Source organism: Palaemon carinicauda, chromosome 18, assembly GCF_036898095.1.
Source record: "Palaemon carinicauda isolate YSFRI2023 chromosome 18, ASM3689809v2, whole genome shotgun sequence".
Classification (NCBI taxonomy): domain Eukaryota; kingdom Metazoa; phylum Arthropoda; class Malacostraca; order Decapoda; family Palaemonidae; genus Palaemon; species Palaemon carinicauda.
Genome location: NC_090742.1, coordinates 123,239,372 through 123,254,371, shown reverse-complemented (window position 1 = coordinate 123,254,371; position 15,000 = coordinate 123,239,372). Strand labels below are relative to the sequence as shown.

Sequence of the window (15,000 nt, the reverse complement as noted above, 5' to 3'; positions counted from 1 at the left end):
TACCTTTCTGGATCCCACCAGGAAACAGAGGAAAGCGGTGGTGTACAGCTATCCAACTAGGTTGCCAGTCTCCGTCATCGAAGAGTGCCGCAATGTTGCCCAGGCCAAGAGGAAGTTGGGCAGAGGCAAGGAACCCACCAAAGAAGTCACTGTCACCTTCATTGGGCCCATCTTACCTATATTGGACTTAGGATTGTGGGGAACCTTTCCCATCATGGACCTAGAAAAGGAACCACTCCGTTGCTTTAACTGCCAACGGTTTGGTCACCACAAGACCGACTGCAAAAGCTGTGCTGTCTGCGGGGTCTGCAGTGGGTTCCATCCAACACAGACCTGCATTGAGGCCCACAATGAAGGAAGAGAAACCCTGGCAAAATGCCCCAACTGTTCCAAACCACACCATGCCTAGAACAAGAGGTGTCCAGAGTTTCTATGAGGACTGAAACCACAGCAAGACTCCAACCCTATTGCTGAGACTACTGCTACAGAGGAACCGAAGCCGCAGAGGAAACCACGACAGAGACCTCCTCGGAAGCCGGCTCCAGCTCCACCAGCAGCTCTCCAATCCCAGTCAGAATCCTCCCTCCCCTACGTCAATCCCCTCCATCATCGCCCAAGTTACATCTTTACCCTTGCATGAGCTGATCCCCTTGATAATGCAGCTCGTAATCAAAGTCCTCTTTGATTCCCAAGCCCTTCGTTCCCTCCTTCCACCCCCACCCCCCTGGGGCAGGGATAAGCATCTATGCCTTGAACTGCCACTTTACTCTATTACTTAAGATTCTTCTCTCCTCTCCCAGTCTCTCCTACTTACTGGGACTTACTGCTATCAACACTTTTACCTACCACTAAAACCTTTCACTTCGGCTCCAGGTGTCCTGTTTCTTGGCCCACACACGGTCATGCTCTTGGTGCTGAGCGACCACACTTGCAACCACGCTCAAGTTGCAGAGAAGTGGCAAAGCCAGAGTGGCTATACTTATGCGACTATGCTCAAAGGGCTGAGCGGTCGCAATTGCAGCTATGCTCAAGGTGCTGAGCGGCCGCAAGGCCAGACATGAGAGACATGTGCCGCTGTGACTTGCCTATAGTAATAAAGCATCCCTGAACCTGTGCTTGAATAAATAAAGGTTTCAATCCCAGCACATGATCATTCCTCCATTGACGGGCTGCCAACGCAAAAGCCCGTGTCCAGCAGAATAGGCTGGGCAATCTTAACTACTACTACTACTATCCGATCAGGTGAGATTGGGATCCATTAGAGTCAAAATCAGGGTTCCTTCATGTTCATTGTCACAGTTTTGGTCCAAGTTGCTGAAATGAAAGGTAATATTCTTTTTAGTTTTCCTTGGGAATTTCTATTGTATTTAAAGCGTTCTTATATTCAAAAACCTTTTAGAGAAAAATCTCACAAATCCATAATGATTTCATAACTATAAAAGCTGTTTTATTAACCAACGCTATGTTGATCGCAGAAAATATTCAAAGCGAATTACCGTACATGGGTGAATATCATTCTCATATATCATAATTATAGAACTATTCATAAAAAAAAAAAAAATACAACTTACAATTCAAATAGCTTATCAAATGTTGCAGGATCCTCCTTTATCACTCGAGTCTTCTCGCTCGAGCACTGATATTTGGTAACGATCTCGACTTTAACGTAATATTCAAGAGGAGCTTTATGTGCTTCTTCTGGGGGAACTACAATGTCCTTGGCCATTATGACATCAACGCTTAGTTTATTATCTTCTTCAAACCAAATCTGAAAGGAAAAATTACATTGTCTTATAGACTGAAAGTAAAATGTACATTGTCTTATAGATTGAAAGTAAAAAGTACATCGACCTATGATATAAATGCATATGGGATTTCGTTCTGTAGGCCTGACGATCGTTACTGTTAGGATTTGGGAGACAATGATAACAAATTGCGTGACGGACATATGCATATGGATATTCCATAGTAACATTTTGGAAATCCGTACCCTGTCTATTAAGAAAAATTATACTTATGTAAGGCTTCTCTAGTGGTAGTGAAAACGAGGTTTCTAATCTTCTTCATATCTTCTATGTAGTTTCTTGGGGTGTCTCTGAAGTTTTAGCATTATTCTTTTATAAACATATCATCATCATCATCATTTTCATAATATTTTCCTACGCCTATTGGAACAAAATGGGACTCGGTTAGATTTCACTAGTCGTCTCTGTCTAGAGCTTTTAAATCAATACTTCTCCATTCATCAATCCCTACTTCACTCTTCATAGTCCTCAGCAATTTAGGCCTGAGTCATCGAACACTTCTAGATATATAGTAGGGGAAAATGTCCCTTTTTTATAGTTTAGTAGCGTTTTTTACTGCTTTCAACTATACAACTACCAGAATTTAAATCCATTCTCAGTTTCAAGAGCTCCCTGATACTGACAATCAAATGATGAATTCCATTTCATTCTTACCCTTATAACAAGAGAAGCTGTTGACAAATCTGTTCCGTCGGTTTGCTCTTAGAACTGTTTCTTGTAGTTCAAGCATATTAATGATGACGATCTCTTTTCCATGAGTGACAGGTCTTCCATCAGCGCCTTGTAGTCTCAAAGGAAAAGTAAGCTCTACATTACTGATGATCAGAGCTGCTGTTTGAAATATGAATTGTGGAAGTTAGAAATAGACATTTCAATTGGCGCACCATAATTGTATCATTTAGAAATGTGAGCAAGATATTTCTAGCCAATAGTTCTGTAATAACTTTCAGAAATAATTGTGAAAAAAATTAGCATATCAATATTTCAACGAAGACCTAAATATAAGATACAAGTTATCACTAAATATAATAAGGGATAACGCATATCAGTGATAAATGTACTCTAGATATTGAACTAGGTGGCACTAAGTTAATTATAATGTATTTACAGTCTGATAAAGTAACAGACTTTGCCAAGTCCTTAAGATTCCAAGAACATATTTTTAGACTGATATTCATTCCACTTTTCCTACCTTCAGTTTCGGCCGACTCAGCATCTAAGGCTTCATCTGATTCAGGCGTCAAGTCCACGTAGATCTTTCGTAGTGTTTTTAACAGGTTTCTATAAAATTCTGGTTCCATCTATGCAAATGAAAGCCTTCATTAATTCTAAATTCTTTATTTCTATTATAACTTCTCTAATCAGGTCAACCCGTTTAGAAGTAGAATGAAAGTGTTAAAATCTCTTTTAACATATTTTAATATTCTGTTAACAATAAAGGAACATAAACATGCAACTTTCATCCTCCAGGGGAAAGACTTATATGAATACAGAAAATAATATTCCTAACGTTATCCATATATTTTTCTTTTTTTATTAAATGGTTAGGGAATTTGGTATAGCACTTGCCAAGTTTTCAAAATCATGATAATCATTTTTGAGATTCACTGTATGTAACTTAGTTCCTATAGCGATATATAACATAAGTTTAGCAGCAAAAATTGATAATGCACTATTTCATAGCTAACTTTGAAAATGATTTGATACACTTTAACTTTCCATAATTCATTACGTCTCAAATAAATGGGCTCTTGCCAAAATGCTTTAGAGGTTAATATTTGAGTTCATGTAAAAGTAGTAGAGATCTATCAATATACTGTAGACTTAACACCAGGGTAAAAACTTCGAATATCAATAATTCTACTTTTGTTGATAAATATGCAATTACTTTTTATGTAAAATCTATAATCCTTTCTAAACATTCACTGATCACACCTTGATGCTTATGCAATTACATGTGATGTATGATAATTAAAAAGGGAGTATTTATGGCAAGGTAACCAAATTTGTAACTGCATACACGAGAAAGTCATGAAAATTTTGAAAGAGTCGGTTATATTATTTCATTAAAAAATAACGATCAACAATACTTAGAATATTTTCTTTGTCGATAATTCCCCTCACGATCCCTATAATCTTAATCCAAAGGTTTACCAGGATAATTTTGGCGTTCGATACATCTAAGAATTTACGAAGGGCATCAATGGTTGGATAGAGGACTTCTGTCAGGAAAGCCAAGCTCTCACCCTCTTGACACAGTTTCATGAGGGTCTTCTCCAAAAATTCTTCTCTCTAAAAAGAAAAAGGAATGACAACATTTAATCTGAAGGACTATAACATAACATCAGTAGGTTTTAATTCTTAAATTTGTGAGAGAAAGTAGACTGCGATGGTACGGACATGTAAAGAAACGAGAGGAAGACCGTCCGATAAGGAAGATGATGGATTTAGGACTATCAAGTGGGATCAGGTTAGGTTAACAAAAATTGTGATGAATTGACTGTGTGAAGAGATATGAGGGAGTTGGGATTGACCGAGGAAGATGTACTGGACCGAAATAAATACATGTGGAAGAATGTGTTGAAGAGCCATTACAGCGATCCCAAATAGGGACATGCTTGTAGAGAAAGAAGAAGAAGGTGATAGAAATGGCTGCTATTCTAGGGATCGTTGACGTGATTTAATTTATGGAATTTGAACTAAAAAGAACAAAAATGTTTGGGAAAGACCACTCAGCACCAAGGTGCAACTGGTTGCACTGAAAAAGTCAGAGTTAGAAAATGTTGGACAACACGATAAAGGTATGGAAGTGGAATCGGAAGTAAAGCACAGAGCTATAACGTGAATACAACTTAAATGTTTAAAGGCCACTTATGAATGGCAGAGACAAGGGACAGTGACAATAAATTTGATTTGAGACTGATCATATATACAAATGATCAGCCTCCAAGGCCCCTTTCCACCCAATCTAGGACCAGGCAGGCCCAGGCAATGACGGCTCACCAAAAAACCCATCGTTTTCTTACTGAGGTTGCAAACACTAAAGAAACTATCGAGCTTGAGCGGATCTAGAACCTGAGCCAGGCAGAACGCCAGGCAGAGACGTTTCCATTAGGCTACCACAAAGAACCGAAAAAAAAAAAATACAGAAAACTTTAGTAATGTCCTCAGAACACTGCCTGAAATGCACTGATGCCTACCCCCTCCTGCCATGGGGTTCCAGAGGTAGCGGTAGATGGAAATAACAAAATTGTTAAAACAAATGAGAAAATGTGATCTTCAGTGAGAGAAATAATAAAGATAAGAGTTACAAGGAATGTCATGCCAAGTGAATTGATAACCAGTGTCTGTGGGTTAAGCCATTGAACAAAGAATGGTCTCAGTGCAAAAGTGGAGGTCATGACTTAGTAACCAGAAATGGAAGTTTCATTCATATTAGCTGTGCATCTTTCATGGCTAGGAGGAATAACTAATCGTCTGAAGTCATGGAAATTGATATTACATTATTTTTCAACGCAAATAATATTACTAAAAGGTATCATCAATAAAAATAAAAATAACGAAAAATAGGTGTGCTACAGAAATCTAACAAAACCTTTATCATCAAGATGAATTAAAAGTACAGGCAATGATGGGAAGAAGGAAGTATGTCCTTATGGAAAAACAAGTAAATGAAAAACGAGGTAAATAAAAGTAACTACAGAGTAAACGTTCAAAAGCATGTTATATCTTCAAGTGCAGAGAAATAAAATATATTTAATTGTGGATAAATAGAAAAATTATATGAAAGAGATAAATCATACGCTATGTATTGGTAGACATTATAAAAAACTTTGTGCGGAGGAGAAACCGAAAAAGAAAGCCATCAGAGAAAACACATCAATTCGTGTCATGTTGAGTAATATGTTACATATGTAAATATGAATATGTAATGATGGACTGATATAAATTGATATATATCAAAATAAAAAAGAATCGGTAAAACAATTGGGATAATGAATACCAACATGATATAATACATGAGTAGGCGTATCAATTACGAAGATAATGAATGGTAAAATATATTTTTGGGGGTTAGGTTGTTGTCTGGTCCCCAAGGACTATCCTATTAAAGGCTGGAATAGGAAATCATAGGTATTTTAACAGGAAGGTCCCTGGGGATCACATAGTACCTCGGAAAAAAATGGTCTTCCCTTCGTCACAAAACTGTTTGGTGAAGAAGAGAGTAACCAAAAATGTTCCAATTAAAAAGAGCATCGTTAACACATACAAAGAGCTGAACGAATTTTATACATATCTATGTAAGAAATAGATTTGACAATATAGAATATCATAATCTATATATACGAAACAACAAGAGTTTGAAATTGCATTAACAAGGTGAGTAGGCCTACTCACTGCGTTCACAAACTTCCAAGTGAAATTTTGCATTATGTTCTGGATATTGAGCGTCGACATGTTTACCATAACTTCAATCTCCTTTTAGTATTTCTTTTTTGTTTGGGAATGTAGGAACCTGAAGCCTAGGATGTTGTGGTATTCCTTCATGTCATTCATTATGGTGATCATGTTGGTGATGACGACACAGATCTGTCAAATTGGAGAAAGAAACAGGAGGAAACATCTTAATCATTAACTTTACCATAATGAGGGCAACGGTAATGATGGTACTCATAAAAACAGAAATGTATATAGCATAGGAATTTATGCGGTGAGCTATATTTCACAATATGGGATATATTGATATAGATAGATAGATAGATATACTGCATATTTACATATAACATATATATACATATATGTGTATATATATATATACATATATATATATATATATATATATATAAATAAATATATATATATATATATATATATATATATATATATATATATATAGATATATATATATATATATATATATATCTATATATATATATATATATATATATATATATATATATATATATATATATATATGTATATATACATATATATACATATTTATATATATATATATATATATATATATAAACATGAATAGATTATATATGTATATATATATATATATATATATATATATATATATATATATATATATATATATATATCTATATATATACATATATATATATATATATATATATATATATATATATATATATATATATATATATATATATATATATATATATATATACAAGAGAGAGAGAGAGAGAGAGAGAGAGAGAGAGAGAGAGAGAGAGAGAGAGAGAGAGAGAGAGAGAGAGAGAACTATATACCTTGACATTGGCAATCTCCTTAGCTCCAGGGCCACTCTCCTGAAGTATGAAGTTGATCTTCTTAGAGAGCCCCTGGCAGTAAGAAATACTCAGCAGCAAAAGACTTCTCAAGATTTTCAACAGCAACATAGTGCGATATTCCCGATCAGGCCATACCATTTCGAACCATCAGATTTTAAACTGAATCAAATAATTAGAGAGCATAGATAGAGACATATAAAGGTATATATATATATATATATATATATATATATATATATATATATATATGTATGTATATATATATATATATATATATATACACATATATATATATATATATATATATATATATATATATATATATATATATATATATATATATATATATATATATACTGTATGCCTGAGCGTTTGCGTTGTGTACGGCATATATAATTTTCTTTTTCTGAAGCAATTCACGATTTAATTTATTTTTCGTTCAAGAGCCATCTTTGAACTGGCACTGTCATGAATAGAGTTACCCATGAAAGTGCAAGAAATAACTTCTTCAATGGGCAAATCAAGGGAAGTACAGAGGTAAGAGCAACTTACCCTGTGCGGAATGGCCCTAACTTCCTTCAGGGACTGGCTGAATGGACGCTGGGGATCTCGGGCTCTAGATTGTCCTTAAGAATGACCTGCTCTACGCACCTCCCTTCTCGGTCTTGTGTGAGACACAGTTGGTTCTCTATTCCATCTTCGGAGAACGAACTCAACATCTGAATTCCAGTATCTTCAACTATCGCTGACGATAAGTGTGGACATCGTAAACTACAGATATGATTAGGAAATACTACTGAGTTAGAATACGGACATGATACACTGATTCCATTGGAGTTTTTACAGTGGAAACAGAATTTACGAAAAACATAGGGGCTGTACACTGATTTTCTAGTAGTACTATAACGAAAATTTGTAATGATCAAGCTATTACATTGTCCAAGAAATTATTTTGGCATAAGTTAAAAAAAAAAAAAATACTATGATGAAGACACACTTCTACTCGTATATGATCTCTCAAATTAAGTAGATTCATTATTACTTATTCTTGGCATTGAGGGAGTTCAGGGTGATTTACTTACAGCTAGATACGAGCAATGTTTTTATAGATCTTCATTAAAGTAGAACCAATCAGGAAATCGAACATTATTCCGTCCTCACCTGCAAAAGGTACAGAAATAACTGAAATGGCCAAAGACAAAAAGCAGATAGAAACAAAGAATGTTATTTCATTTTTCCTAGCCACTTTTATATTATTCAATTAATTAACGTTGTGCAAGGAGGTAATATAAATGATCGACAAGTTATAAATATGTTTTATCAATACTAAATGGTTAAATGAATATCTCAAGTCCTAATCTTACCAATCTCCTCTTCTGACTTTGTTATACATTGACAAACTTCTGTAATTATCAGCTCAACGGTTTCCAGCATTTCTTTCACAATGACTGGATAAGAGGCCTTCAAGCATCAAATGTTAAATTCTCTGCAACAGAAGTAAAAATAATGACAGTATTAGGAGATGAGGGAATAAAGTATAAGGAACATGAATAAAGTAAATAATCACTAAACTCAAATGGCCAAAAGCTTTGGTATGGATGATAAGAAATAATAAACAAATGATGGCATGTAAGTTTCCCAAACAGGATTCACAATTAGAAAAGAAGGAAAGAAAAACTAGCACACATTTTGTAATTCACTTAATGAAAAAAATCGTTCACAATGCATTTCTTTTTTTTATGAAACGAGAGCAAAAAGAAGAAAACTCCTCTACGGATTGTTACTATAAGAAAACAATGTAAAAACTTAGAAAAAGGCAAGAATTAGACTGAAAAATAGCTGAAAAATAAACAAATGGTAAAAGGCAAAAAACAAAAGAAACGAAAAAAAAGGTGAGAAAATAAAAAGGACGAAAAGAGAAAATCTGAAAAGATAAAAGAGTGAAAAACAAAAAAGCGTAAAAAACATGAAAAGGAAAGAAAAGAACGGGAAAAAGAGAAAAAAAAATAAAAGAAACTTACTCAATAAAAACGTTGTCATAAAATTCTTTCAAGTTTTGCAGTACATTAAAAACTTCCTGAGTTATCACAAGCGTCGACTGCAGCTGCACACTTTTGAAACTTGTCCTGTATCTTGTTCTACCATTAAAAAGTGGATGGCCATTATAATGCAATGTGTCTGAAAGAAAATGGCTAGTTAAAGGCAACACTCCTGGACGTGTTTGGTTGGTAATTAAATGAATGACTTATTCGATTTTATCGTGAGGGGTTTTTTGAGAAAAAAAAGTGAAAAAAAAACTTTTCCATTAAAAAAAAACCTTTAATATGAACTTCTCACACAAAATTACAAAAGCGGTGTGTCCCATTATTATATTCCTCTTTATGTGATATATGAACTTTACCTTCTTTAAGAAACTAAAGCAAATATTCTAAGAAATAGTTGCAATAAACTTTTCCCTTAAAAATTGAGAAAATTTAAATAACTTTATTATAATTTGCAAATGAATTGGAAAAATCTAGTGTCTAACCAGAGCCCGGAACGTACCATTACTTGGAGAAGCCTTGCAGAGCCACCTTGATCACACTTTTCAGGCTAAAGTTCTTATCCTCCAAGAGTATGCTTCTGATCTTTGGATGAGTCTGTATGCTTTTCATTGTCCTAGGAGAAGAATAAAAGTTATTTACAACGAAGAAGCTTGGAAGTTGTTTACTTATATCACAATTAATTCAAGTTTATTTTCTGTTTTAGTATTTCCCTCTCAATCTTGCTAAGCCAATACCCATCCCCCAAAAAGGTACTGGACACAATTAGCTGACCCTGTTTTGCAAAATCAGTAAAAAAAAATACGTAGCTGTATCATGGATAACAAAACCATCAGCAGTATATCTATTATTACAAGGACAAATATCCTAGTTAAATATACCCTTGAGTAAAAAAAAAAAAAGTAAATAAATAAATAAAGAAATAAAAATTAAGAAATTCCTCGACAGTAGCTTAAAGTGTAAAACAGATTTTTTTTTTTAATAAATAATAGCTAAAATCTTACCTAAAAGCACGAAATGTATACAAGTAAAAAAAGGAATAAAAAGACTGGCACAAACAATATCTTTATAAATCATATATAAAATGTTATGGATAACCACGGAATGTATACAAGTTTTGTAAAGAAAAAAATATACTAAATTTGTCCAACAAACTCACTGTAACATGAAAGACAACTGCAATTTGACTGTTCCGGGTGAGCTGCAGGGAAGCAGTCCTCCAGATACTTAACACACGCGATGCATCTGTCAATAACATCAGAAATTAATTGACTTAGTCGCTGCTGCTCTCCCTCCGAATGCATCTGGGGGCTTCCGGAGTACTTCCCTTCATAATATGCCTCTTTTTCTTCTTTCCTTCCCCCCTTGCTTCCCTGTCATAAACCATTTCAGTAATTAGAAGAATTTCTTTAAATGTAAAAAGTTCCTTAAAACGTCTCTCTTTACGAGTCATTCGGTAAATGTACTCTCGTAGTGAATGTCTCAAAAAAAAAAAAAAATACGATTTAAGTGTTAGCACTTTGATGATCATAAAGAAATAATGCATAAAACTTAATAGATTGTTACTCTACTCTATAACATATATTGGATATTTATCGAACAATAATTCCATATTCAGAGCGTTAATTTACACCTCCGTAGATTTCTATCGAATTTAAATGTCAAAACTTTCCAAATTAAAAACTTTACTCAAATATGGGATGGAATTTAATTTAAAGAATATAGATTTTGCCTGGAATAGAGAACTTACCACAACATCAGGTGGATGCAATTAGTGCAGAGGTCGGTTAAATTCCTGTAACAGAATCAAAATAAAGCTTTTAGATGGAGTAGGAATGCTATAATTCAACGAAAATTAAATGCATTTTTACGACCACGAAAATATAAATAACTCTCTACAATAGTCACTTCAATTAAAAATCAAAATATATTGATCTCTGTTTACAAAAACATGTTATCTCGAGGAAAATAAGGCTTTTAGCGAATCAAATTAATTTCTGAGCTTACAACCAATACATGAGATAACCAAAGCTATAACTTAAGGTGACTTCCCTACTCCACGGAGTTCACTACCCTCTAATTATATAGTCTTTGACATTGGGATACGGTGCACTAAAATTCTAACCCAGTAGCATTTCTAGGACGGCAGTGTCCAGGTAACACTGCTTACTCTCGCTTTATCATCAATAAGCCTTCACTGATTTATCTTGAAAGTACTGGAATGTTGGTGTGGAAGAGATACTAGACAAGAAGGGTCCGTAATATAAATGGAAAATTGTGTGAGAGTTAGGTTTAAATAACGATGGGCTTTTTATCCATAAAGAATCATCCGCGGTTCCAAATATAAGATATACATATATATATATATATATATATATATATATATATATATATATATATATATATATATATATATATATGTATATATATATATATATATATATATATATATATATATATATATATATATATATATATTTATATATATACATATATATATATATATATATATATATATATATATATATATATATATATATATGTATATATATAAGTATATATATATATATATATATATATATATATATATATATATATATATATATATACATATATATATATATATATATATATATGTATATATATATATATATATATATATATATATATATATATATATATATATATATATTCATTATTATTATTACTAGCTACGCTACATCCTACAGCCTTGGTTGGAAAGCAGAATGATGTACGCCCAAGGGCTGCAACATGAAAAAAATAACCCAGTGAGGAGAGGAAATAGGGAAAAAAATGAACTACAATAGAATTAATAAACAATTAACATAAAATATTCTGAGAACAACAATATATATATATATATATATATATATATATATATATATATATATGTGTGTGTGTGTGTGTGTGTGTTTTAAATAAATAAATAAATATATATATATATATATATATATATATATATATATATATATATATATATATATATATATATATATATATGTATATATATATATATATATATATATATATATATATATATATATATATATACATATATATATATGTGTGTGTGTGTGTGTGTATGTTTGTGTGTGTGTGTGTGTGTTTGTGTGTGTGTGTTTAAATAACCTCATATATATATATATATATATATATATATATATATATATATATCTATATATATATATACATGAATATATATATATATATATATATATATATATATATATATATATATATATAATGTATATATATGTATATATATATATATATATATATATATATATATATATATATATATATGTATATATATAGATATATATATATATATTATTATTATTACTATCCAAGCTACAACCCTAGTTGGAAAAGCAAGATGCTATAAGCCCAGGGGCTCCAACAGGGAAAAATAGCTCAGTGAGGAAAGGAAATAAGGAAATAAATAAATGAAGAGAACAAATTAACAATAAATCATTCTAAAATAAGAAACAACGTCAAAACAGACATGTCATATAATAAACTATCAACAACATCAACAACAAATATGTCATAAATAAACTATAAAAAGACTATGTCCGCCTGGTCAACAAAAAAGCATTTGCTCCAACTTTGAACTTTTGAAGTTCTACTGATTCAACCACCCAATTAGGAAGATCATTCCACAACTTGGTCACAGCTGGAATAAAACTTCTAGAGTACTGCGTAGTATTGAGCCTCGTGATGGAGAAGGCCTGGCTATTAGAATTAACTGCCTGACTAGTATTACGAACAGGATAGAATTGTCCAGGGAGATCTGAATGTAAAGGATGGTCAGAGTTGTGAAAAATCTTATGCAACATACATAATGAACTAATTGAACGACGGTGCCAGAGATTAATATCTAGATCAGGAATAAGAAATTTAATAGACCGTAAGTTTCTGTCCAACAAATTAAGATGAGAATCAGCAGCTGAAGACCAGACAGGAGAACAATACTCAAAACAAGGTAGAATGAAAGAATTAAAACACTTCTTCAGAATAGATTGATCACCGAAAATCTTGAAAGACTTTCTCAATAAGCCTATTTTTTGTGAAATTGAAGAAGACACAGACCTTATATGTTTCTCAAAAGTAAATTTACTGTCGAGAATCACACCTAAAATTTTGAAAGAGTCATACATATTTAAAGAAACATTATCAATACTGAGATCTGGATGTTGAGGAACCACCGTCCTTGACCTACTTACAATCATACTTTGAGTTTTGTTAGGATTCAACTTCATACCCCATAATTTGCACCATGCACTAATTCTAGCTAAATCTCTATTAAGGGATTCACCAACCCTAGATCTACATTCAGGGGATGGAATTGATGCAAAGAGAGTAGCATCATCTGCATATGCAACAAGCTTGTTTTCTAGGCCAAACCACATGTCATGTGTATATAGTATGAAAAGTAATGGGCCAAGAACACTACCCTGTGGAACACCAGATATCACATTCCTATAATCACTATGGTGCCCATCAACAACAACTCTTTGAGATCTATTACTTAAAAAATCAATAATAATGCTAAGAAACGACCCACCCACTCCCAACTGTTTCAGTTTGAAAACAAGGGCCTCATGATTAACACGGTCAAAGGCAGCACTAAAATCAAGGCCAATCATACGAACTTCCCGACCACAATCAAGGGATTTCTGTACAGCATTGGAGATTGTAAGCAGGGCATCACATGCTCCAAGGCCTTTACGAAAACCAAATTGCAAACTAGGGAGTAGATGATTACCTTCAGCAAACCTATTAAGACGTTTTGCCAGAAGACGTTCAAAAACTTTAGATAATATGGGAGTTATGGAAATTGGGCGGTAATCAGTGGGACTTGAGCTACCACAAACACATTTACATAGAGGAGTAACATTACCAATCCTCCAACTAGTGCTAAAAGCTCCTCTTCTTGCTAACTTGCGCAAAATAACAGATAACTTTGGAGCTAAGAAATCTGCTGTCTTTATAAAAAACAAAGGAAAAATACCATTTGGGTCTACACCTCCATAAGCATCAAGGTCCATCAACAGAGCTTTAATCTCACGAGATCGAAAAGCTAAACTAGTTAGTTTAGCCTCAGGAAAACAGGAATGAGGAAGTTCAAGTTTTTCATTACTCTGTTTACTGTCAAAAACATCAGCCAAAAGGGTTGCCTTTTCCTTTGGACAGTGAGTGACTGAGCCATCTGGTTTAAGTAAAGGAGGAACTGTTGCATCTACACCAAAGAGTGCAGATTTAAGGGTAGACCACCATTTATGTTCCTGAGTTGTACCAGAAAGTGTTTCTTTTATGGTTAAATTGTACTCCTTTTCAGTTGAGGCATAAACTCTCTGAGCAAAAGCTCGAAGCTGAGTATAGTTGTTCCAGGTCAAATCTGGTCTGTTACCCTTCCAAAGTTGATAGGCCTCCTGCTTCTCCAAAAAAGCACGTCTACAATCATTATTGAACCACGGTTTGTCCTTCACTCGGTACCTTAGCACACGAGAAGGGATACGCCTATCAATTATGTTGACTAGATTCTCATTCAAAGGGACAACCGGATCTACACTATTATATAATTGTGACCAATTCAAGCACAAAAGATCATGTAAAATCCCATTCCAGTCTGCTTGGGATTTCATATAAATTTTACAAGAATATGATATATCAGGGACAGGCTGCTCAGTCTTCACTAATAATGAAATCAAGGCATGATCAGATGTCCCGACTGGGACATCTATATATATATATATATATATATATATATATATATATATATATATATATATATATATATATATATATATTAATTTATTCAAACAAACA

General features: G+C 33.1%; 1 pseudogene; it reads right to left on the bottom strand.

Moving 5' to 3' along the window:
- Positions 1-1,238: 1,238 nt before the first annotated feature.
- Positions 1,239-15,000, bottom strand: part of LOC137657536 (protein unc-13 homolog 4B-like) — a 30,710-nt pseudogene continuing 16,948 nt past the window's right edge.